Genomic DNA, 25561 nt, shown 5'->3' on the forward strand with positions numbered 1-25561 from the left:
CGCAAAACCGTGCGATTGGTAGACGAAAGGACGTGCCTCTCCAATAGGAACCGAAAACATTTGATGGCAAATTCATAGGTCAACCGATTCCTCCACAGGAAAACACGTCTGAAATATTCTATACGACACTGGTGACGGCATGTGCGTCACATTACAGAAATATGTTGTCGACCCACCTAACTTGCACACTTGGCGAATGGGTAAAAAGATTCTTCTACCTTGCCCGATTTAGGTTTTCTTTGGATGTGATAATCACTCCCAAAAAAGTGATGAAAACATAAGAGTTTGTCACATAAACGGCAACAAATGAATGCAACAGTTTCACAGTCGCACAGTTTTCCCTGTGCTCTGTCAAAACATACGTTTTTAACGTTTTCAAGATTCTTCTACCTTGCCCGATTTAGGTTTTCTTGTGGATGTGATAATCACTCCCAAAAAGTGATGAAAACATAAGAGTTTGTCACATAAACAGCAACAAATGAATGCAACAGTTTCACAGTCGCACAGTTTTCTCTGTGCTCTGTCAAAACATACGTTTTTAACGTTTTCAAGTTTTTCCGTGTGTAGACCGTCAAATCCTGCATGTGTCCAAGCAAATCTGAACATGTCCTGGAATTATGGAGAGCGAAGTTGATCATGTCTGAGTGCATGAACTTTGATAATTGTCTGAAAATAAAAAATTAAAACCTTTCTCTCGAGGGAGGATTGAACTAGGGACCTTCCGTTCCGTAGCTGCTCACGGTAACCACGGGACCACGGTGCTCCTCAGTGTACACCTACCTTGATGTGGCTTATCTTGCACACGGACTACTCAGTTTGTATATTTTGCTTAATTTTTTCATAGTTCCATACAACTTCTTCCTGTTTTCTCGATTGATCTGTGTTCAGTTTTTCATGGCCTATCCCTGTGCCAACTTATAACTAAATATGAGGGGGGTGCGATGAGGAGGTTCCCTTGTAAGACACACAGCGGCTCATGAGTCCAGGCAACATTTCTCCATACTGTTAGCGTCGAGTGACGATGGTCCTGAGCCATCGCTAATCTCTGTGTCTCGTGTTGTATGGTGGGTACAGATCGCAACTATACGTGGATGTATGTAGACATCTGTATTTCGAAGAAATAATACCGCTGTCTATCAATACTGTAATGCTGTTATATCGACTATGTCGATGCATTTTCCCATAATTCTATTTTCTTGTGGCTCAGTGGTAAAGTGTCCGACTCAAAAACCACCAATTTCGGTTTCCATCCCCGGTCAAGCCTAAGATTTTTACCTGTCACTTATCGTTTTTTTCACCGCTGGCGATGTTTTTTTATGTGAAAAATGCCGATCTGCAGCATAGTTCGGAATATACGTTGTTCTCTAGCTCCTCGTATGACTGGCTGGGTAAGTCAGTTCAGAGGTCAGAGGATGGCAACGGTTGACCACGAACAAAAGAACGATACCAAGTAAAGCACTGTGGTATTCAAAACAACCTCCCGATTGATCAGTGCTTTATTTTTACTTTACACACTGAATGTAAGGAAGCACAGTTCTTCCATGCATCTTGTCAAATAAAGTTAATAAACCGTAGATTAACTGAGAATTTCAAGTATCAGATTGATATATGACATGTATGAGGGACGTTTAATAAGTAAGACCACACATTTCTTTCTTCGCCAATTTCGGTTGAAAAGATGCGGAAGTTATTGAGAGACATCGTGGAATATTTCCACTTCAGCCCCTATAGTTTCATTAAGTTCCGATAGGTGCCGGCGGCGCCATACGTAGCCTTTAAAATGGTTTCTGCAAAGGAGATACTTTCCGAGGAGAGAGCTGTCACTGAGTTTCTTTTGGCGGAAAACCAGAGTATCGCAGAAATTCATAGGCGTTTCCAACATGTCTAGGGAGACCTGGCACTGAACAAAAGCACGCTGAGTCGTTGGGCGAAGCGTTTATCACCATCGCAACGAGGTCGCGCAAACCTGTCCGAGCTCCCGCGTGCCGGCCGGCCGCACACAGCTGTGACTCCTGCACTGTTGGAACGAGTGGACAAACCCATTCTAGGAGATCGACGGATCACAATCACACACCTCACTGGAGAAAATTGTTGTGAGATTCTTTAATGTACCTGATTTCAAAGTCAAAGTAAGTACACAGCGCATCCAGTTGGTCTTACCTAATAAAGTCTGCACTCTTGGAAGTAACTCAAAGCTTTGGGGGCAAAGTATACTATTACTTCGAGTCCAAGTAAGTATGTCCTGAACTTATTAGTTGTCATATGCATTGTCAGTAAATCTTTTTCAGTAACTGCAGGCCGGCCGAAGTGGCCGAGCGGTTCTAGGCGCTACAGTCTGGAACCGCGCGACCACTACGGTCGCAGGTTCGAATCCTGCCTCGGGCATGGATGTGTGTGGTGTCCTTGCGTTAGTTAGGTTTAAGTAGTTCTAAGTTCTAGGGGACTGATGACCTCAGAAGTTAAGTCCCATAGTGCTCAGAGCCATTTGAACCATTTAGTAACTGCATTCGACTTTTCTTGTTTTAAGAGCATTCTGTCCGCAACTTCGAACTGTATCATGTATACTTTCTGCATCGACTTCCTTCTCCTTTAACAATTACTGCCATTAGTGGCTACACAAAATGGTAAACTAAAATCAGATCTGGAAAGTACACTCTGGTGATTTGATTCTTTCTTGGAAAAAATGAAGTCCCATGCATCTTTATAGAGCGTAGGGGAACGATTCGGGAGACCCGCACCGCCTTACTAGGCAAGGTCCTAGTGGAGGTGGTTTGCCATTGCCTTCCACCGACCGTGATGGGGATGAATGATGACGATGAAGACGACACAACAGCACCCAGTCATCACGAGGCAGGAAAAATCCCTGACCCCGCCGGGAATCGAAACTAAGAGAGTTATCAGGTCCCTACCAGTTGGAAGACAGCAGAGGTAATTTTTGAAAAATAGTATTAAGAAATGTATGTGACAATTACAGATATACAGGATGTACATACAATCCGGGAACACTTTCAATTATTTATCGCACAAGAACTAAATACTGTACAGATGTCATACATATTGCATTCTGAAGAGAATGCTCACAGTTTCGTTGAAGTTTTTTAAAAGATTTCATTTTCGCCACTTACTGTATAATTATTGCAATATCCACTATTGCAGTTTCGACCTTTTGCTGATTTACGATTGCTTACAGCACATATCAACTTACACATCGAAGTTAGACATACCACTAACAGAAATATGTACACATTTCGCAGCAGAGCCATGAAAAAGCTGAGATAAAAAAAATTACTCACGTACTGAAAACACAGCGATTGCCAGCATTAATAAAAAGAATAAAAATAACGTGACGCCACACGGCTCACTCCAGCTTCTTTGCCACACACTCTAATGTGTATAAAGTATGAAACACATCCTCACATTAAGAGAACACATCCTAAAACATATAGATAAATGAAGTAGAATTAACTTATTTTATCCTTATGTGATGGATAGGATGGAAACACACGTAACACATGAAGCTGCATATGTCAACAATAAACACTAAATCGAACTCAAAACAAGCTCCAAGTTATTTCCGCCATAACCAAGGACCACATTTAAGATGCATGCAGGCATCCTGATACAAAACTTCTGCCACCGTAGATAGTTATTCTTTTTAATGCTAATCTTAAGGTAATGGGTAAGGTAATCTTTGTTAACAGTGGTAAAGGAGTGGCAGAAAACACATGTTTAGCAACAAACTAGAAAATTCTTTCAAATGCAACATGGTCATGAAAATGCATACAATCACATGGCATAGTTACAAAAGTTCTCATTTTACGTAGTTGTCTAGACTCTACATGATATGTCCTGTACTGTATTACTTGAAGAATGGGTTGTAAAGTGTGGGACTCATGTAAGCATCACACCATAACAAAACCAGACAGCACCAATACATTCTTGTGTGTCAGATATAAAAGTACAACTTTAATACGAGGTGCATTCAAGTTCTAAGGCCTCCGATTTTTTTTATAATTAACTACTCACCCGAAATCGATGGAACTGGCGTTTCTTCTCGACGTAATCGCCCTGCAGACGTACACATTTTTCACAACGCTGACGCCATGATTCCATGGCAGCGGCGAAGGCTTCTTTAGGAGTCTGTTTTGACTACTGGAAAATCGCTGAGGCAATAGCAACATGGCTGGTGAATGTGCGGCCACGGAGAGTGTCTTTCATTGTTGGAAAAAGCCAAAAGTCACTAGGAGCCAGGTCAGGTGAATAGGGAGCATGAGGAATCACTTCAAAGTTGTTACCACGAAGAAACTGTTGCGTAACGTTAGCTCGATGTGCGGGTGCGTTGTCTTGGTGAAACAGCACATGCGCAGCCCTTCCCGGACGTTTTTGTTGCAGTGCAGGAAGGAATTTGTTCTTCATAACATTTTCGTAGGATGCACCTGTTACTGTAGTGCCCTTTGGAACGCAATGGGTAAGGATTACGCCCTCGCTGTCCCAGAACATGGATACCATCATTTTTCACCACTCGCGGTTACCCGAAATTTTTTTGGTGGCAGTGAATCTGTGTGCTTCCATTGAGCTGACTGGTGCTTTGTTTCTGGATTGAAAAATGGCATCCACGTCTCATCCATTGTCACAACCGATGAAAAGAAAGTCCCATTCATGCTGTTGTTGTGCGTCAACATTGCTTGGCAACATGCCACACGGGCAGCCATGTGGTCATCCGTCAGCATTCATGGCACCCACCTGGATGACACTTTTCGCATTTTCAGGTCGTCATGCAGGATTGTGTGCACAGAACCCACAGAAATGCCAACTCTGGAGGCGATCTGTTCAACAGTCATTCAGCGATCCCCCAAAACAATTCTCTCCACTTTCTCGATCATGTCGTCAGACCGGCTTGTGCGAGCCCGAGGTTGTTTCGGTTTGTTGTCACACATTGTTCCGCCTTCATTAAACTGTTGCACCCACGAACGCACTTTCGACACATCCATAACTCCATCACCACATGTCTCCTTCAACTGTCGATGAATTTCAATTGGTTTCACACCACGCAAATTCAGAAAACGAATGATTGCACGCTGTTCAAGTAAGGAAAACGTCCCCATTTTAAGTATTTAAAACAGTTCTCATTCTCGCCGCTGGCGGTAAAATTCCATCTGCCGTACGGTGCTGCCATCTCTGGGATGTATTGACAATGAACGCGGCCTCATTTTAAAACAATGCGCATATTTCTATCTCGTCCCAGTCCGGAGAAAAAAAATCGGAGGCCTTAAAACTCGAATGCACCTCGTATTAATAATGGCAAAAAATACCCTCATTACATTTAAATACGAGTCAAGCACTTCATGCTCGTGCAATGAATATGTTATGTACAGCATTACTTAAAGGACGAGATGTAAGGAGTCGCCCCCCCCCCCCTCCACGTAGGTGTCATGCCACAAAGGCATAAGAAAATGCAAATACATTTCCGTGTGTCAGGCATAAAAGAACAACAACTAAATATATTATCCTAAAAATCATTCGTCATACATTTTAATATGAATCTATGCTGGCAAAGGTATTGTATCAGGATGTCTGCATACATCTTAAACACAGTCCTAGGCTATGGCATAATTACGTTGGAACTGATTGCCATCTGGTTTGACCAGTATGGTGTTTGTTGCTGATATCTGCAGCTTTATATATTAAATGTGTTTTATCCTATCCATTACATAACAGTCCTGCATATATCTACGTATTTTATGACGTATTCTTGTAATGTAACGGTGTGTTGTTACCTTATACAGATGGTATACTTGACAACGGCTGACAAAAGCCATAGAGACTCATGTCATTTTTATTCTTTTCAATAATGCAGACTATTTTTAGTTTAATTTATCTTAGATTTCTCATGGCTGTCCTGTAAAAAATGTATGTCACTGACCTTGACGTATATACTGACAGCAGCTGTAACCATTTGCATGTGACAAAAACGCCGAAATTTCAATAGTGGGTATCGTAAGAAAAGTCTGGTAATGCCGAAAATGAAGTCTTTTAAAAATAGCAGATGCAATCTTGGGAGAAGAACAGAATAGATTTAGGAAGGGACACTACCTGAGATAATATTTTCATCATTGAAATAATCTTGAAAAACGATGTGAGGTCAGTTTAGAAACACATCAGACTTTTATTGACTCTGAGAAAGATTTTGATTCACTCATTAGAAACAGGGTGTGAAAACTGACAGGAGATAGAGGATTCCAATAAATGTTATACAGACTACTGTAAACTTATTTGATGGTTCTAAAATAATCATAATACGTAGCTCAAAAACATAAGAGATAATAATAAATCAAGGCAAAGATGAAGGTTGTCACTGATATTGTTTTGCAACTATATTGAGGATCTAATTAGAAAATGGAGGAATGGTGTAAATGAAGGTATACAACTGAAAAGAAGCTATTGTCTGAACGCTATGCTATATGCAGATGATGTAGTCTTCATACAGTACAAGGAATCAGACGTAAAACATTTGGTGTATAGATTATATGAATAAGGAAGACAATGCTACAAACTGAAAACATTCACCAATATAGCTATGGCTCACTACAAAAAACACCTAGTTCGATCACACAACTGAAGATAAGACACCGAAACAAGTCTCCAGGTTGAATATTAAAGGTGTGATATCAACTGCAACGATTATATTGATTTACAGAATGGAAACAATAAATAAAACCTTAGAGAATATGACTAGGAAAAATAAAATTAAAGTTTTACAAAACAATGGTTGTGCCTGTCTTTAACTATGGCAATGAATCCTGGATTAAAAAAGAATTCGTTCACACCTGTCAGCAATTGCTTTCTTTGGAATTGGAATTATCACATTCTTCTTGAAGTCTGAGGGTATTACTCCTGTTTCATGGACCTTGCAAACGAAGTAGAAGAGTTTCGTCGTGGCTGGTTTTGCCAAGGCAGTCAGTAGTTCTGACGAAATGTCGTCTACTCCCAGGGCCTTGTTTCGAGATCTTTCTGAAATTCTTCTCGCAGTATCATATCTCCATTTCCTCTTTATCTATGTCCACTTCCCTTTCCATAAAATTGCTTCATCTCCATTGTCTACACCATCTATATACTTCTTCCATTTTTCAGCTTTTCCATCTTTTCTTAGGACTCGTTTATCATCTGAGCTGCCTCGTGATGACTGGGTGTTATGTGGTGTCCTTACGTTAGTTAGGTTTAAGTAGTTCTAAGTTCTAGGGGACTGATGACTATAGATGTTAAGTCCCATAGTGCTCAGAGCCATTTGAACCACTATCTGAGCTCTTGATATTCATACAGCTGCTTCTCTTTTCTCCAAATGTCTCTCTAATTTTCCTGTAGGTAGTATGTATCCTTCCCCTAGTGATATATGCTTCTAAATCCTTACATTTCTCCTCTAGCCATTCCTGCTTAGCATATTTTGCGCTTCGTGACAATTTCATTTTAGACGTTTGTATTCGTTTTCGCCTGCTTAATTTGCTGCAGTTTTGAACTTTCTACTTTCATCAGTTGCGTTCAATATCTCTTGTGTTATCCAAGGAATCCTTCTAGGCCATGTCTTTTTACCTATTTGAACTTCTGCTGCCTTCACTATTTCATCTCTTAAAGCTAACCATTCGTCTTTGCTGTACTTTTTTCCCCCGTTCCAGTCATCCGTTGCCTGATGCCCCTCCTGAAGTTATCGACAACCTCTGGTTCTTTCAAATTATCCAAGCCTCAGCTCGTTAATTTCCTATCTTTTTGCAATTTCTCCAGGTTTCATCTGTAGTTCATAACCGATAAACTGTGATCAGAGTCCATATCTGTCCCTGGAAATGTCTTACACTTTAAAATACCGTTCCAAAATCTCTCACTTACCATTATATAATCAGTCTGAAACATTTCGGTGTCTCCGGGCCTCTTCCACGTATACAGCCTTCTTTTACGATTCTTAAACCAAGCGTTAGCAATGATTAAATTATGCTCCGTCCAAAACTCTACCAGGAAGCATCCTCCTTCATTCCTTTCCCACAGTCCACATTCGTCTGTTATTTTTGCTTCTCTTCCTTTTGCTGCTGTCACATTCCAGTCCTCCATCACAATTAAATTTGCGTCTCCTTTAATTATCTGAACAATTTCTTTTACCTCATCGTACATTTCTTCAATCTCTTCATCATCAGAGGCATGTAAATTTGACTACTGTAGGCATAGGCTTCACGTCTAGCTTGGCTACGATAATGCGTTTACTATACTGTTCATAATACCTTACCCGCATTCCTATTTCCTTATTCATTATAAAAGCCACTCCTGCATTACCCCTATTTGACTTTGCGTTTGTAACCCTGTATTCACCTGCCCAGAAGTCCTGTTCCTCCTGCCACCGAACTTCACTAATTTAAATTTTCTAATTTACCCGCACGATTAAGGGATCTAACATATCACACTCCATTCCGTAGAATGCCAGTTTTGTTTCTCCTGGCGACAACATCGCGCGTAGTCCCCGTCCGGGGATACGAATAGAGGACTATTTTAAGAACGGAATATTTTACCCAAGAGGACGCCATCATCATTTAATCATACAGTAGAGCTGCATGTCCTCCATAACATTCTGAATCTATGTATTTTGAAACTAGGGAACCGAAATTTTTCAATTTTTGTTCAATTTCTGCGTTTAATACAGGAAATAGTAGTAATAAAAAACCGAAAATAGGTTATATCAGATGGCGGTTATTTTGAGCGGTTTTATTGGTCTATTTAAGCTGGCGCTGAGAAAAGATTTAACGGAGAACCAGTTGTTACAGTGACAACCGCCATCCTCTTTGCAGCCGCACCAAGGAATGAGCATAATTTCCCGTGAAAAGGATGGGAACCAAGAAAACCCACGATATATGGTGAACGTTAAGCTGCTGTACTTTTTGTCGTGGTCAACATAGCAGTTTACTGGCATCGAAGACGATGATTGCTAGAAATTCGAGAAAATTCTGTACAGAATAAAAAGAAAGCTGTAACCGGATTCTGGGAAGGGGCAACTACCCCCTCGTGCCCTCCCCCGTGCGTTTCAACATTAGTCACATGTTTGATAAAGGCAAGGTCAAACAGTTGCAGTTAAACATTCAATTTTTTAATCCTTTGAGACCCAAAAATATAAAAATATGTTCAATTTTACTTTTTTCAAAAAATTGTCCTTTATCATCATAGAAGCGAGAATACAAAAGGAAATTGGGGAAAAGTAAACAGTCAGTTGTTTTAACAAGGTGGTTTCATATTGAAACCTCAGGGATATACAGTTTTAACCACCTATCGTTTCATAAGATTGTATTTTTCCTAGATGCAGTCCCACATCTCGAAATTTCCATGAACTCATAATGCCTAAAATAAATTATACTACTGAATAATAAGCCAAAATAGGCAGACATTTTAATAAATTTGGTATAAATTAATAATTTATACCAAAAGTACTTATTGCTACCCAAGCACGACTCACGCCCCGTCCTCACAGTTTTACTTCTGCCAGTATCTCGTCTCCTACCTTCCAAACTACAGAAGCTCTCCTGCGAACCTTGCAGAACTAGCACTCCTGAAAGAAAGGATATTGCGTAGACATGGCTTAGCCACAGCCCGGGGGATGTTTCCAGAATGAGATTTTCACTCAGTAGCGGAGTGTGCGCTGACATGAAACTTCCTGGCAGATTAAAACTGTAGGAGACGAGATACTGGCAAAGTAAAACTGTGAGTCGTGTTTGGGTAGCTCAGTTGGTAGAGTACTTGCCCGGGAAAGGCAAAGGTTCCGAGTTCGAGTGTCGGTACGGCACATAGTTTTAATCTTCCAGGAAGTTTCACAGTAGTATAAACTCAAATTTACGTTACAGTACCTTTGGATGCACTTTCTTCTACTGTCAAAGATTTCTTCAATATGACCAATATAAAAACACACATTTCACAGACCCCTACAATAAGGTAGCACATTCTCCGCATTGACTGTTGCTTTGAAAGGTGTAGGTGCCTGCTATGTACTACATTCCTAGAAGTACCTTAGTGTGCTACCTGAGTATCGGTGGTTCCATCCGAAAAGCACTCGTACTTAAAAAAAAAAATAGTAAATGATGGTTTCCGGCAGAAGCTATTAGTACTCTAAAAGTTAATATAGAGTAAATCAAAATTTTTTCGCAATCAATAACAAGAAAAATCACAAAAATAATGGTGTTGCTTGCAGTGCGAAACGTCAATTACATCTCAAGAAATTGCAGAGCGAAATTGATGCTTATAAAACACGAAACGCACCGCTGTAGCACATCCCGTGATGCAAGTGTGAACACCACGTTGATCTTAATCACGATGTAATTGATTTTCTACGATGGGACAACCACTGTATTTACTGAGAATTACACTGTTATTAAATTGACAAGAACAATACAGATGTCCAGTCACACACAATGAAAAATTAGGGAAGGATCTTCTCGTCCGTTCTTTATTGATTTTTACTGCAGCTATAGAAGGGACATAAAGGTAACGAAAAACCGAATCTACCGGCCTGTGTAAACATAATTAATGACTAACCAAGAATCTAACGGAGGGATAAATGGTATCTGTATGTAGTTGCGTGACTAAACATCTATACTGTTGGCAGTTCACTTAATAATAGTGTAAAGAGCAATAAGTACAGCATTCGCTGCATTGTAGTATGTCAGTCTCATCGTGATTACGAGCAACATGGGATTCACGATTCCATCTCGAAATATGCATCAGCAGCGCGTTTCGTTTATTTCAAGCATCAGTTTCACTTTGCAATTTCTCGGGATGAAATTAACGTATTGTGATGCAACTGACGCCAATCTTTCTGTGATTTTTCATGTTATTGATTGCGTATTTCAGTTTCCTTAGCTTTAGGTAATTTTAATTGTGTCTTACTTGTCATAAATGTAACGGTTGATATTCTCTGTCTCTCGTACCGACTGTTATTTAACACTGAGATCCATTTTGTTACTGCGATTCCCAAGGTCCAGTCTGTATGTCCTTTTAATTTGGTTTCTACCGCTAGATGTCGCGGTCGTCAACTCGCGACGGAGTGGCGCGTATTCTGCTTCGCACTATTCAGTGTGTAGCTGGTGCTGCAACGTGTAGTTCTATTTGACGCATGCCAATATATTGACGACTCCCAAGGATGGTGTGTCTTTTAATTCTTTGTTTCTCCCGCTGATTTTGGCGATGGTAGGTTTCTTCTCTTTTATGCTCTACCGACAAAGCTGTTTTAAATTAATTACGTTCATTCTACAATATTTCGTGCCCATAGGTTTTATACTATCAAACGTGGATTGTCATGTGCTATCCAGTGTCGTCTTTTGACTGTGTTCTGGAGATGTATTAGTGATTATGCGTAGTTTGGATCGAATGCCCATCTACCGTGTCATCCCAAGATTTTACCGTCGAGCGACATGCTTTTGCACGGAATTACACCTTGGAATTCGTTGCACATGAAGTATTAGTTTTGTGAGTGCATCGATTTACTGTCTGCATTGTTCGGCAGGTTATGTTGACTATTAATACTTTACTTATGTGGGTTTATTCTATATGCAGACATGACCTGAAGATATACTTCTAGGGCATGGAACCGGTCGTCGTACAGTGCTAACACAATAAACAGCTATTGTGAGGTTGAACTTTCACTCAATTTTAATACAGACTACTTTACCACCTCTGAATTTAAACAGTTTGATTGTCCTTCACAGTATGTTCAGGAATACTTTGGTTGTCACCCTTACAGCACATCGGTACGTCCACGATATTCTACGCTTCGTTATGTTGCTCTTCATTGCAAGGCAGCCTCGGCTTACATTTCAACAAGGTAATGCCCGCTTGCTCGCGACGAGAGTTTCTGACGCTTTTTTTCGTGCTTGCCATACCCTAACTTGGCCAGCAAGCTCGCCGGATCTTTTCCAGATTGAGAACGTTTGGAGCATTTTGGGCAAGCCCTCCAACCAGCTCGGGATTTTGACGCTCTAACAGGCCATTTGGACAGAATTTGGCACAGTATCACTCAGAAGGACTTCCACTATCTCTGTCAGTCAATGTAAAGCCGAATAACTGATTACGTTCCAAGATGCTACTCCAGGCGGGTGTAAAATGAATGTACGCAACGGAAATACTGAACGCGAGAATAAAGATTTGGCCCTGTTTGACTACCCCCTGAAGCAGATCTTAGGATCTTTTAATGGTGATTATCTCCTTCTTGCTCTTTAACCTATAAATTCCAACATAAACATAAATGAATGATTAAGGGAACTTGTAACCACAAAACGATAAATGTTGTTTCCGCTTGTACATTTATTGTAGATTAAAACCCCTTTATATTACAAATGTTTATAAATCAATGTTTAATGGACATAAAGAGATACAAATGAATTTCCTAACTAATACGATTCATCAATTGCCCAAGTCTGCCAATTTTTATGGCTACGCGATCTAATATAGATACCACGAGACGACTGACATCTATGTACCAAACACTAGAAGACACTACTTTCAAAGATAATCTACAGTGGTGTGCAACCTCAGTGGAAATAAAATATACGTGATCACAGCTGTTTAGCTTTATAACCCTAATAAGCCGAAGCAATAAGCAATATCACCGTATGTACTGCATCCGGTGCGTCGGAGTGATTTTTCTCGTACACGTCTGCGATGATGGAAGGACCCCAGCCACAAAATAAAACTCTTTCAAACATTAGGACGGCAGAAGGCGGTCATCTGACTATAATAATCTACTACTTTCTTCTCTTCTCTGTGTTCTACAGACAAGAAACGCGAACTCCCAGCCTCAAGGACGGAATTCAGATAACGTTTAAATCAAATGGTTAAAATGGCTCTGACCACTATGGGACTTAACATCTGAGGTCATCAGTCCCCTAGAACGTAGAACTACTTAAACCTAAGTAACCTAAGGATGTCACACACATCCATTCCCGAGGCACGATTCGAACCTGCGACCGTAGCGGTAGCGCGGTTCCAGACTGAAGCGCCTAGAACATCTCGGCCACACCGGCCGGCCAGATAACGTCTCTACGTGAGTATACACAGAAGAAGTGCTATCAATCACTGAACGCTGTGTACTCAACGACGACTCCCTGCCTGGAGGCGAAGTCCAGAATCGTACAAGTTCGCAATAGTACAGTGCCTAACCGTTCTCACTAAAAAATCTCCTGAGAACAAAGAGAGCAAGTCCATCTGTACCAATACAAGCTGATACTGAGCGACCATCAAACTCGGGCGCTCAGAACAGAAGACTTCTTTTCTCCACCGCTGGCTTCCCAGCAAAGCTCGGCTCCCCTCCCTCGTAACTCAGAAGGCGAATCATATTCTCTACAGATTCTTCCGAACGCCGATCAACCATATTTTAGTCTTCTGTCGTCCAACGCGGAAAGTTTGCGAGGAAATACCTATTCTCATAGAATGGTACGCTTCTCAGAGTAAAAATCCTCGGAAATAACCCAGCCTGCGATTTCCGAAGTAACACTTCCTCGTTCCTCTCTGCTGCATCCAAGATTTTCAGAGTTTCCGAACTATTATCCGGTTATCCTTCCGGCCTCCGCTACAACACCGGTCGGCCGCCGCTGTATTTCGCTTTCGCGCTCAGGTGCCCAGACCTGTGTGATGCGGGACCAACACATCTGTGCGGACTTTTCCACTCAGGGCTTGTGTTACTCGTGCCGTTTCATTTCCACAACATAAGGGCCGTAGATGGACCAACACATTGACTCGCTCTGTTTGTGAGGTTATGTCTCTTGAGTAAATCATCCAATTCTTCTGAAATAGTTATCATTTGTTTGTTTGTACCATTGCATCACAGCTGCCGATTTCCGTCCCACTGGATGATTCCTTCAGGGTGCGTCATATATATCCGTCTTTCAGCATATGTTCCTCATTTCGCTGTTGTCTTTAAATCATTAATTAGTGTCGCCTTAGCCGGCCGAAGTGGCCGTGCGGTTAAAGGCGCTGCAGTCTGGAACCGCAAGACCGCTACGGTCGCAGGTTCGAATCCTGCCTCGGGCATGGATGTTTGTGATGTCCTTAGGTTAGTTAGGTTTAACTAGTTCTAAGTTCTAGGGGACTAATGACCTCGGCAGTTGAGTCCCATAGTGCTCAGAGCCATTTGAACCATTTGAAGTGTCGCCTTAGTGGCTTAAGCAAACAGCACGAGTATTAAAAATGCCCATATGACTTCAAGCCTTGCATCTTCTTCATTCGTCACAGAAGTTTCAGTGTACTATGGACTCAACTTTAATATCTCTTTTCAGATTCTATCCCTTGCTTCCAAACATCAGTCAACAACCTACCTGACTGAGCGAAAACATTACTCTTACGCTTAAAGAGGCTATGTTTCTGTAATGTCTCTCACTGTTCAGTAATTTAGCAAAGGTCAAAAGAATCAGAGTTTCACTATTGTTGTTCTCAAACTATCGAGACTTTCCCAGTCCCCACAGTAAGTGTGACAGAGATACTTTCAAGTTTCTCATCTGTTATAGTTGTCTTTTGATAAGCAGCAGTAACTAACTACAAACGTGGCTACAGATACGCCCACTCAGTGCAGCTTTCTCAGGCAACACTGCTGAGTTATCACTCCATAACTGTTCATTTCACTTTACGTTTGCTGCGACACGACTTACAAGTTCCTGTCTGTCTCACGAGCGTTCGCTCACATCTATACCTCTCGATTTTCCACTCCACAGACTTCCACTATGTCCCACCTTCCACATGTTTCGTCTCAGGCACAAGCAATACAAACGATTTCCTGGGGAGGGAGACTACGGCTCACAGACTTTGTGAGTAACAATAAAAAACACTCAATACTCAATAACAATTTCATAAGAGTTATAACAATTTAAAAAGTCAAAAAGGTGCAGTTGTTTCCAAACCCTGCATAGCACTATAATTTCATAATCTAGATGGACAGCAACGGAGTCCCAGCATTCTGGAAGTTATCCACGTTAAGAGTGCAATCACATTAGTGTGTTTTTGTAAGAGAACTGAGTACACCAATCGTCTGTTTGCCAAAAGCGTACAAAGCATGGCGCTGAATGAGCAAAGCCTAGGGAAAAGCGGTGAAAAAAAAAAATAATGAATGGAACATTAATGCTGTGTACGGGGCATTGAGTAACGTCTAGGGAATCTAGGGAAAGTACTATATGTACACAGGAAGATATTATCCAAAAATTAATGCTGTAGTATGGAAACGATCGTTTATTGTTATTCAAGGAATTCTTCAACAAATTTCATTTCGCCAAATCACACTAAAAAAGAAAAATCGGCATAATATTATAATTTCATTACATTCTGTCAGTCTAACGACTAATAATGAACAGTATGTACACTATATGGAAGTACGAAAGTCTTGTGAACACCGCATACATTTCATACAAAAGTCTGGGACTATAATATAACACACTTACAATTTTGTTGCAAAATATTGGTTCATATACACTCCTGGAAATGGAAAAAAGAACACATTGACACCGGTGTGTCAGACCCACCATACTTGCTCCGGACACTGCGAGAGGGCTGTACAAGCAATGATCACACGCACGGCACAGCGGACACACCAGGAACCGCGGTGTTGGCCGTCGAATGGCGCTAGCTGCGCAGCATTTGTGCACCGCCGCCGTCAGTGTCAGCCAGTTTGCCGTGGCATACGGAGCTCCATCGCAGTCTTTAACACTGGTAGCATGCCGCGACAGCGTGGACGTGAACCGTATGTGCAGTTGACGGACTTTGAGCGAGGGCGTATAGTGGGCATGCGGGAGGCCGGGTGGACGTACCGCCGAATTGCTCAACACGTGGGGCGTGAGGTCTCCACAGTACATCGATGTTGTCGCCAGTGGCCCGCATCTCGTGGTCGTGTGGTAGCGTTCTCGCTTCCCACGCCCGGGTTCCCGGGTTCGATTCCCGGCGGGGTCAGGGATTTTCTCTGCCTCGTGATGGCTGGGTGTTGTGTGCTGTCCTTAGGTTAGTTAGGTTTAAGTAGTTCTAAGTTCTAGGGGACTTATGACCACCGCAGTTGAGTCCCATAGTGCTCAGAGCCATTTGAACCATTTTTTTGTTGTCGCCAGTGGTCGGCGGAAGGTGCACGTGCCCGTCGACCTGGGACCGGACCGCAGCGACGCACGGATGCACGCCAAGACCGTAGGATCCTACGCAGTGCCGTAGGGGACCGCACCGCCACTTCCCAGCAAATTAGGGACACTGTTGCTCCTGGGGTATCGGCGAGGACCATTCGCAACCGTCTCCATGAAGCTGGGCTACGGTCCCGCACACCGTTAGGCCGTCTTCCGCTCACGCCCCAACATCGTGCAGCCCGCCTCCAGTGGTGTCGCGACAGGCGTGAATGGAGGGACGAATGGAGACGTGTCGTCTTCAGCGATGAGAGTCGCTTCTGCCTTGGTGCCAATGATGGTCGTATGCGTGTTTGGCGCCGTGCAGGTGAGCGCCACAATCAGGACTGCATACGACCGAGGCACACAGGGCCAACACCCGGCATCATGGTGTGGGGAGCGATCTCCTACACTGGCCGTACACCACTGGTGATCGTCGAGGGGACACTGAATAGTGCACGGTACATCCAAACCGTCATCGAACCCATCGTTCTACCATTCCTAGACCGGCAAGGGAACTTGCTGTTCCAACAGGACAATGCACGTCCGCATGTATCCCGTGCCACCCAACGTGCTCTGGAAGGTGTAAGTCAACTACCCTGGCCAGCAAGATCTCCGGATCTGTCCCCCATTGAGCATGTTTGGGACTGGATGAAGCGTCGTCTCACGCGGTCTGCACGTCCAGCACGAACGCTGGTCCAACTGAGGCGCCAGGTGGAAATGGCATGGCAAGCCGTTCCACAGGACTACATCCAGCATCTCTACGATCGTCTCCATGGGAGACTAGCAGCCTGCATTGCTGCGAAAGGTGGATATACACTGTACTAGTGCCGACATTGTGCATGCTCTGTTGCCTGTGTCTATGTGCCTGTGGTTCTGTCAGTGTGATCATGTGATGTATCTGACCCCAGGAATGTGTCAATAAAGTTTCCCCTTCCTGGGACAATGAATTCACGGTGTTCTTATTTCAATTTCCAGGAGTGTATTAATTAACGAATTTGTATGGAAACCACAAAGGTTGTATTGCAATCTGGTAGGCAAAAAGCCTTTCCCAATGGCTTGTATATGACTGTGTATATGACGTACGGCAAAAAAGATCGTAGTTTTGTGTTCCATATAAAACTGTCGCATTGTGACCCATCAGTAAAACAATACTGCGAGCCAACTATGATACACTCAAGTACTGGGAACAAAATTATTATTCTTACGTTTATCGCTGTTTCTGGATCACAGTCTGTTATGATTGCAACAACTGAGCTAGCACCGTACTTCGCGTTACCGATATTACAGAACAGTATGTAGCGTTGCTCTTGGAGGACGAGAAGAAAAAGAATTGTTATTTTATATATATATTGTTTTGAAAAATGTCGAAAAAGTGAATATTTTGGTGGGCCACTTGGCAACAGAATCAGGGATTGATTACACTATTATAATAACATACGTTGAGCATTAAATACCTGAATAAGAGCAGCATATTGATATACATATTTGAGATCGTTCGGAAGAAACATTATCATTTCTGTGCATTTTTATAGTCGCGGTGTAGTCATACCCGGATCAAGACTAAGGGATCAGAAGATTTATAGACTTTAAAAGAAATGCAACACTACACAAAAAAGCTGGTTCAGAAATAATAGGAAAACGATAATGTTCCTTCTGCCTCATGCTGCGTTCGGCCCATCAGCGTGATCGTAATTACTGGTGATGAAGTAACACAAAATAATTATAATTCAAGTAAATGAGGAGATGGAAATCATCAAGGTTAATTTACTAAAATAAGCACACTTATCTGTAACACACCTTTTTTTTTAATGCTACGTACCTTTTCATATTAAATTACAATAGATGACCATCGTGGTTAAATACTTTATACATAACAGTCGAAATCTCCTCTTGATGCTGCCTGTTCGTAATCAGTTACAAGAAACTACATGTTTTCTGATTGAAAAAAAAATAACATTTAGCATATTTACTCAATATTTTCACATAGAATATAAAATACAGTTGCGGAACGCAGCAAGTCCGCGTCCGCCTTTCATAGAATACCAACAGTAAAAGGTGAGGCGCCAAAAGCCTCATTTGTCTTGAAACAACAGAATTCTTTTTTTATACCATTAATCGATACATGTACATAGAGATTTACAGGCACCGCGCAAGAACGGCAAAGATAAAGAATAATAGACTCTGTCGCTGCTTTGCGATGGTTCATTTCTTTTACTTTACAATTGTTCGATTACTTTAGGCCATCAGGCATTTACTATTGAGCGTATATTAATGTTTGTGAGGCGAAAATTACTAATATTACACTGCCTCCCATGAGGAGGGAAGGAATACCGAAGGTATTACTTTCATCCTCGTGCCCATTGGGATATTTGTAATTTTCGGGTGTAACATACAGGTTATTAAAAGTTTCATTTCACATTCATTCCATAATAAAAGAATTAACGTTCCAGTTTGTAATTACTGACGGTGGATCATTGTCAATTTGTTCTGTGTTTCTATCAGAGTTTGTATGGATTCAGTCTTTCTTGATGATTCTTAAAATTAAGGCTATAAGTACACATATTTACAAAATTTATAAGGAAATAGAGTCACACTTCATTTTTCATCGTTGCAAAAGTAATTTGACTATCACGACTGGTACACAACTTTCTGTTTTGACCGTATTCATTATATTGTCATCGTCTTGTCGATTGATTGCCTTGTCCGTTGTCGCACTTAATTATACATTTATTTTCGTCGCACATACACTATTTATGATAGACTTGGATTGTAGAGCGGCCACTGGTGATGGCTTCGACAAGGAAGTCCATATCTTTCACTTTCAGGGCTCGAGTGTGGCTCTCCGAATTATTTCAGATATGAAACAGATAAAATATCTTATATTAGAATAGCTTACAAAACTAATTTTATATGCATGTGGGATGGGATATAGGAAGGATCGGATCCTTTGACGTATTTTCGTGTGCTTATTTTCATTCGCATCGTGACCTCTCGTTAAAGTTTACTTTTCAACAGTGTTCAGAGGTGAACTTGTGACTTATCTCTGTGTACAGTCAGTCATTATACTAATTACGCTAACTTCTCTATCTTAGAGTCTCTCAGAAGGTTTTCAGTACTGGATGTGAATGTTTTTGCTACAGAATATTGCGCACAGCAACTGCTGTTGGCGGTTGAACGTTTACATTATTTCGTCACATGGTGGCTGTCCGCCTCCATCCGCCTCCACTGTTGCGAGCAATCTTGAAATTCAGTCTGTGCGCGCGCACGTGACCGGAGCTTTCTTGCAGAGCGTTGATTTCGCGTTTGAGATGCCGTGCGTCGCTTTTGTTCGGCGGATCGTGGCTTTGTGCTTTTTAGATTGTTGGAGGGAGCTTCTGCCACCGAAACTGCCTCACATCACTTCCTGTCCATTATATAATTACTGATTCACAGGTAAGTGGTAGCTACCGCTGCAACTGCATGTGTGGAATGACACTGATTATGACACACTGCACACATCAATGAATTTTTCACACATATGGTGCAGTAGAAGACTGCCACTGAAAATCGTTGAACTTTAAAACTTCACTTGCACTGTGGTGAGCGTCTGCGTGAACGGTGTATTAAAAGAAATTCTCGCTTCATAACATCACACGGTGTTTACAAATTGATTTACATACTAATATTTACAAGAGTTCATTTAAATCGAGAAATAATCTAATTGACCACTTTGAATCAGAACAATTGTTTCTTAATTAGTCTTTTTTTTTACTATTTATGCCTACAGTCTCTCGCGTCCGTCGGCCGTCGTAATTTAATATATTATTATTGTTATTATTATATTTTGATTGTTGCCGACTTACGTGGTGGGCCTTAATAAAAATGATATTCCATTTAATTTTGATTTTACGGTTAAATGCTTTCCTGAAGTTCTCCTTTTCAACAATATTAATTTCAAATTATTTGTTACGTTAATGAATGTTAGGCTCGCTGAATCTTAAACATGAGCATATAAGTTGTACTTTTCATATTAATTTCCTCGGCTAGTCAGTTCACCTTAAAGCATAAGATCTTTAGTTATTAATTACAATTGCAGCCCACACACGCGCGAGAGTATTTTTTCTTACCTCCGTTAACCATTGTATTGTAGTCGGAGTCCTTGCTCTGGCTCTCGGCTATGGTACTGAAAATAAGAATCTTAAAGCTACTTATTTCTGCAACTTCGTGCGGCTGTGGAGAAAAATTAATATTATGCTAATAGCGGGCGAGTTTTTCGATTCCGCTAATTTTTCATAAGTTAATATCGCCACGTAATGGCGTCGTTGGCTGCATCGGCCGCTGCGATTGTTGAGCTGTAAATTACTTGAATGCGGGTTAATTCAAGGAAGGCGGACATGAAGTCGGGATCACCTCTTAAAAATTAAAAGCGCACAATAATATTAAATCATTATATTATATGCTTAACTCATACAAATATGCTTACATTTGCCAGCATTCGAAAGATGTCCGTCGATACACAATAAAGACAAGAGAAGAAGTGAAGACGACTAAAAAAATTAACGAAAGAGCGTATCTTGTCGTCTCTTTAGATCACTTTGTTATATTTCTTTGCATTGAATTTCTTTGCATTTCTCGACAGAGAAATTATTGTTTTACGGCTACATGAAAAAAAAAACTCTTACAAATTATGAATGTCTCTTCTTTATAAATATTGTTTTTAAGTCTTTTCGTAATAGGGCACTGGGGACGCTATAAGTCACAGGTAAGCCATTATAAGTCCTTTTTCTTTGACCAAATTCATTACAATCTGCTTTACAAATTAATTTCATTCATAGTAATCTTTATCACGCTTGCTTATTCATTTTGTAGGCCCAATACATTTTTTTAATGCTCATCTTATTTAGTGACTTGTGAGGGGAGCTTCATTTATGTCAAAGTTTCTCTCGTATGTGCTTGTCTTTAAAGAAAGTTCGAGGACAGATTTGAAAATAGCAATTCCGCCTCTGGATTTCGTGTAGAAATACAAACAGTCGAAAAAGAAACGTGGGCAAAGCGGGCCTACTCGCGGATCGTCGACAGAATTTAAATTACTCCTCAACCAGGTCGAAAATTTAATTTACATTGCGCATTACAAAAGAAATTTGCGCGTCGCGAACCTACTCATTTTTATACGTAGTGCCTCCCTTCCCAAGCACATGTGCATCTTTACAAGTTGATCCTGCGGAGTGGATAGGATCAAGGATCTTAAAGGATTTGCACTTAGGAAAGGGATTCAATAATCACAGAGAAAACAATAAATATTGCAGTGCGCACTTAAAATAAAATCTATCACTTCAAGCATTTATATCTAATATGTATCTTGCTGCAGCTTGCTTACTACTCTTTTTTCATTTCTTAGACTAAGTCAAGTTCATGCATTACGCATTTGGGTATTAATTATCATTTGTATATATAATCCTCTCACTAGAGTGTTGTCGTTTGCTGCTGTCGCGACCTGTGAAGCTTGGGCGAGATTCTTATTCTATTTGCTGCTAGCCTGTGAATTTGCAGTATCGCTAATGCTCAATAGTACCGTGAAGTTGCCATAATAAACCACGTTACTCATATGTTCTTTTACTCAGCTTGTTTATAGTCTGGACTCATCTTACATTGCGTTATATAATAAACTTCCTTTTTATTCCATCACGCTTTTACTTAAGGTTAACGTCAGGCCTTTTTAGAACAATTGCACTGCGTTATCAATCTGTTCATGCTTAATCCTAGGTATCTGTTTACTTCAAAGAGATGTTATTTTATCGGTGGCACAGCACTGTGCTGGAATTCAAGTTAAATCTACCGACTGTTTTGCGCTAACAGGTGGTGCCTAGTTTACGTCACATTTGAAAATAGGGAATAACCTCATGGAATCGAATCTTTTCACACTACTTTCCTCTTTTGTCTGGACGTTAAGTATTTCCTTTTAAAACAGGTCATTAATTTGTCCTCGATTAAATTTCACTTACTAATACTAAGCACATATAATCATCATTTTCATATTACTATTTAGCGAGAGAAGTGCATTATTCGCTCCTTCCTCTTTCCTCATTTTAGTACCTTGGGGCTAATTAATACCTCTCGAGTACATCATTTTTCTTACATACTAACTAAAATTGATAATCGCCTGTAGGACATGTCCTCCTGTTTTCATAAAGATTATTCATGTAAATACTTGTCTACAACTTATTCTGTATTTTATTTTCCAGACGCGTTGTTTTAATACATAAAGTTTCCTTTTAGCACCGGTTAACTTTCTGTGAATTGGATCTTTCATTAACAAAACTTTATAATTCGACATTTGTTCCACCAGTTCGCTGGTTTTTGGCAAGCCCTCAGGTGAGCGAGAAAGTGCGTCTGCTATAACGTTATCTTTACCTTTTATATATATAATGTCAAAGTCATATTCCTGCAGGAATAAGCATCATCGAGTAAGACGGGGATGTTGCAACTTGCATGTAAGGAGGAATGATAAGGCTTGATGGTCTGAATAGACTCTAATTTTTCTTCCATAGATATAATAGTTAAATCGCCTAAAAGCCCATACTATGGCGTGTGCCTCCAACTCCGTAACCGAATAAGACTTTTCACACTCAGATAACACTCGACTCGCAAAGCTCAAAAATGGTTCAAATGGCTCTGAGCACTATGGGACTCAACTTCTGAGGTCATTAGTCCCCTAGAACTTAGAACTAATTAAACCTAACTAACCTAAGGACATCACACACATCCATGCCCGAGGCAGGATTCGAACCTGCGACCGTAGCGGTCTCGCGGTTCCAGACTGCAGCGCCTAGAACCGCACGGCCACTTCGGCCGGCGACTCGCAAAGCTGATCACTTGGATTTGCTCGTGTCCATTTACTAATTGAATCTGGAAAAGACAAGCGCCGATACCCACAAAGGAAGTGTCTGCAGTAATGCAAAATTCCTTATCCATCTGAGGATGATGGAGAATGTTACTGTTAACCAGACTGTCTTTAATTTTCTTAAATCCGTCTTGGCAATCCGGCGTCCAATTCCAATGTGAATTCTTTTTTAAAAGGTTGTTAAGAGCGGGATTGTTCAATACCTGATTGGGAATAAAACGTCTGAAAAATGACGTAAGACCGATAAATCCTATGAGTTGCCTTTTTGTAACAGGCGTTGGAAAGTTTTTTATAGCAGTCAATTTTTCCGGGTCAGGTTTAATTCCTTCAGGGGTGATGATGTGTCCTAAAAATTTAATTTCACTTTTTCCAAACTTGGATTTGCTGTAACACCATACTCTCTGAATCGTTGAAATACCTTTTGCAGAAGGGCCACATGATCTTCCCAATTTTTCGATGCTACAAGAACGTCATCCACATAGACTGTTACCTCATCTAAAAGTTCAGGACCTAGTACGTAGTCAAGGGCAGAAATAAAAATTCCGGAACTCACATTTAGTCCAAACGGTACAACTTTTAAATGGTAAGATCTACCTGCAAATATAAACGCAGTGTGCTTCCTAGACTCCTGTGCAAGTTTTACTTGCTAGTAACTGCTTTTCAAATCAAGGGTGCTCAAATACTTAACTGCATGAAACTTGTGGAGATGCTCTTCAAGAGCCTCTGGTCTCGTTCTTATGGGTACTATAATTTTATTGATTAACCTTGCATCTAGGACTAGCCTTACGCTACCATCTGATTTTAATACAGACAATAAAGGTCTCGAATAAGGTGAATGAGATACTTCTATCACATTCCAGCGTAACATTTTCCTGATCTCGCACTTGACAGCTTCGCCTCTCGCATATGGAATGGAATAGCTTGTTCTACAGTAGGTTGAATGGGGCAGGACATCCATTCGATATTCAAAGCCTTTTATTAGTCCAGGTTTCTTAGAAAATACTTGAACGTAATCTGTTAGCAAATTGTAAAGCTCATTCTTCTGTTGTTTGGATAATTCAGTGGACTCACTAGCTTTACCGTATAATTCATTCTGACCGGGAATTAGGTCTTTATACTCATCGTCATTAACACCTTCAAGATCTGTCATGTCTTCTGTCTGACTGTACTGTTGTCTTTTAGTCCATGGTCGTACTGCTATTTGTAGCACCCCAAAGTTTGTCTTCACCTTACTTCTTAACAAATTTACAGTTATTTGTTGCTGGCTCGCTACTAGAGTACAGATTCCACACTCGATGTCAATTTTAGCTTTCGTCTGCCTCAAGAATTCCATACTCAGGATACATGGCACTGATAGGTTTTCAACAATAAGAAAAATGCACGTTACTGAAATAGACTCTATCTGGATTTGAAGCTGAGTCTGAAGATTTACACGTTGTGTTAGTGGACCAATTGCTCCTAAAACGGCGCAACCTTGAATTGAAAGTGATAAAACTTAGCATACAGAGGATACTTGCTTAAATAAACATAAAGATAAGACATTTATATTAGCTCCTGTATCTACAATGGCTGTTACTGGTATGTTGGCAATTGATACTCTTATGGAAGCTTGAACTTGTTCGTCCCATACGTCATCATTGTCTTTCGTCTCAGTGTCTGCTACTAGATCATCCCGTAAGTTTGTCTCTTTGTCATACCTAATTGCTTTAATTTCGTGTGGACTAAGGGACAGGGTGCCCCCATTCAAACCTGCAGCATCCTCTAGGAGGCTCAAAGGTGCTGCTTTTAATTTTCCGCTCGACGCTTACTTTCCTGCTGATTTATATTTCTTAAAGTTTCTTCCGTCTGGAACTGGTGTTGGTTTTGTGGTACGAACTCGCTTGGGAATGGATCTTGTTGTCCTGGCGTATTCGCTTGCGCATAATAAATTTGCGTATTATGCGGGCGTTTAGGCTTCAGACTTCCCGAAGGTCTGTTCGCTTGTTGCGTGAAATGTATATTTTGTGGCTGAAAGGTATTTTGCTGTGGCTTGTGTTGATTGTAACCGTTACTGAAAGGTGTACGTTGGTCTCCACCTTGATTATGCCATTTATTTCCTTTCCACTGACGATTTGAATCGTAAGACTGATCGTTTTGATAATTGCCGTTGATCGGTTGCTTGTTTCCATATTGCTGGGGCTGTGTATTATAAAGTGCATTTCCGTACTGAGGTGGTGACGAATTATATATTGGATTGTATCTCTGGCCGTTATTGTACTTATTTTTGTATTTACTGTTGGAGTACGTAGTGTGTTTATTTTTGAAACCGTTGTGGGGTTGGTACTGGCCGTCGCTGTGACGCGCTTTCGCTCGGCCACCATTGTTGCCTGAGTATTCCGTATTGTGCTGGTCGCCTGCACTGAAGTGGGCGTTGCTAACATCAACTCTAGCGTCTTCGTAAATCAGATCTAATGAGTCTAACACAGATAGGAAAGTGTCCGTATCGTCCTCTGCCACGTTTACTAACTTTTCTCTGATCGCAATCGGTAGCTTAGTT

The sequence above is a fragment of the Schistocerca nitens genome, chromosome 1 (assembly GCF_023898315.1).
Source record: "Schistocerca nitens isolate TAMUIC-IGC-003100 chromosome 1, iqSchNite1.1, whole genome shotgun sequence".
NCBI classification, from domain to species: domain Eukaryota; kingdom Metazoa; phylum Arthropoda; class Insecta; order Orthoptera; family Acrididae; genus Schistocerca; species Schistocerca nitens.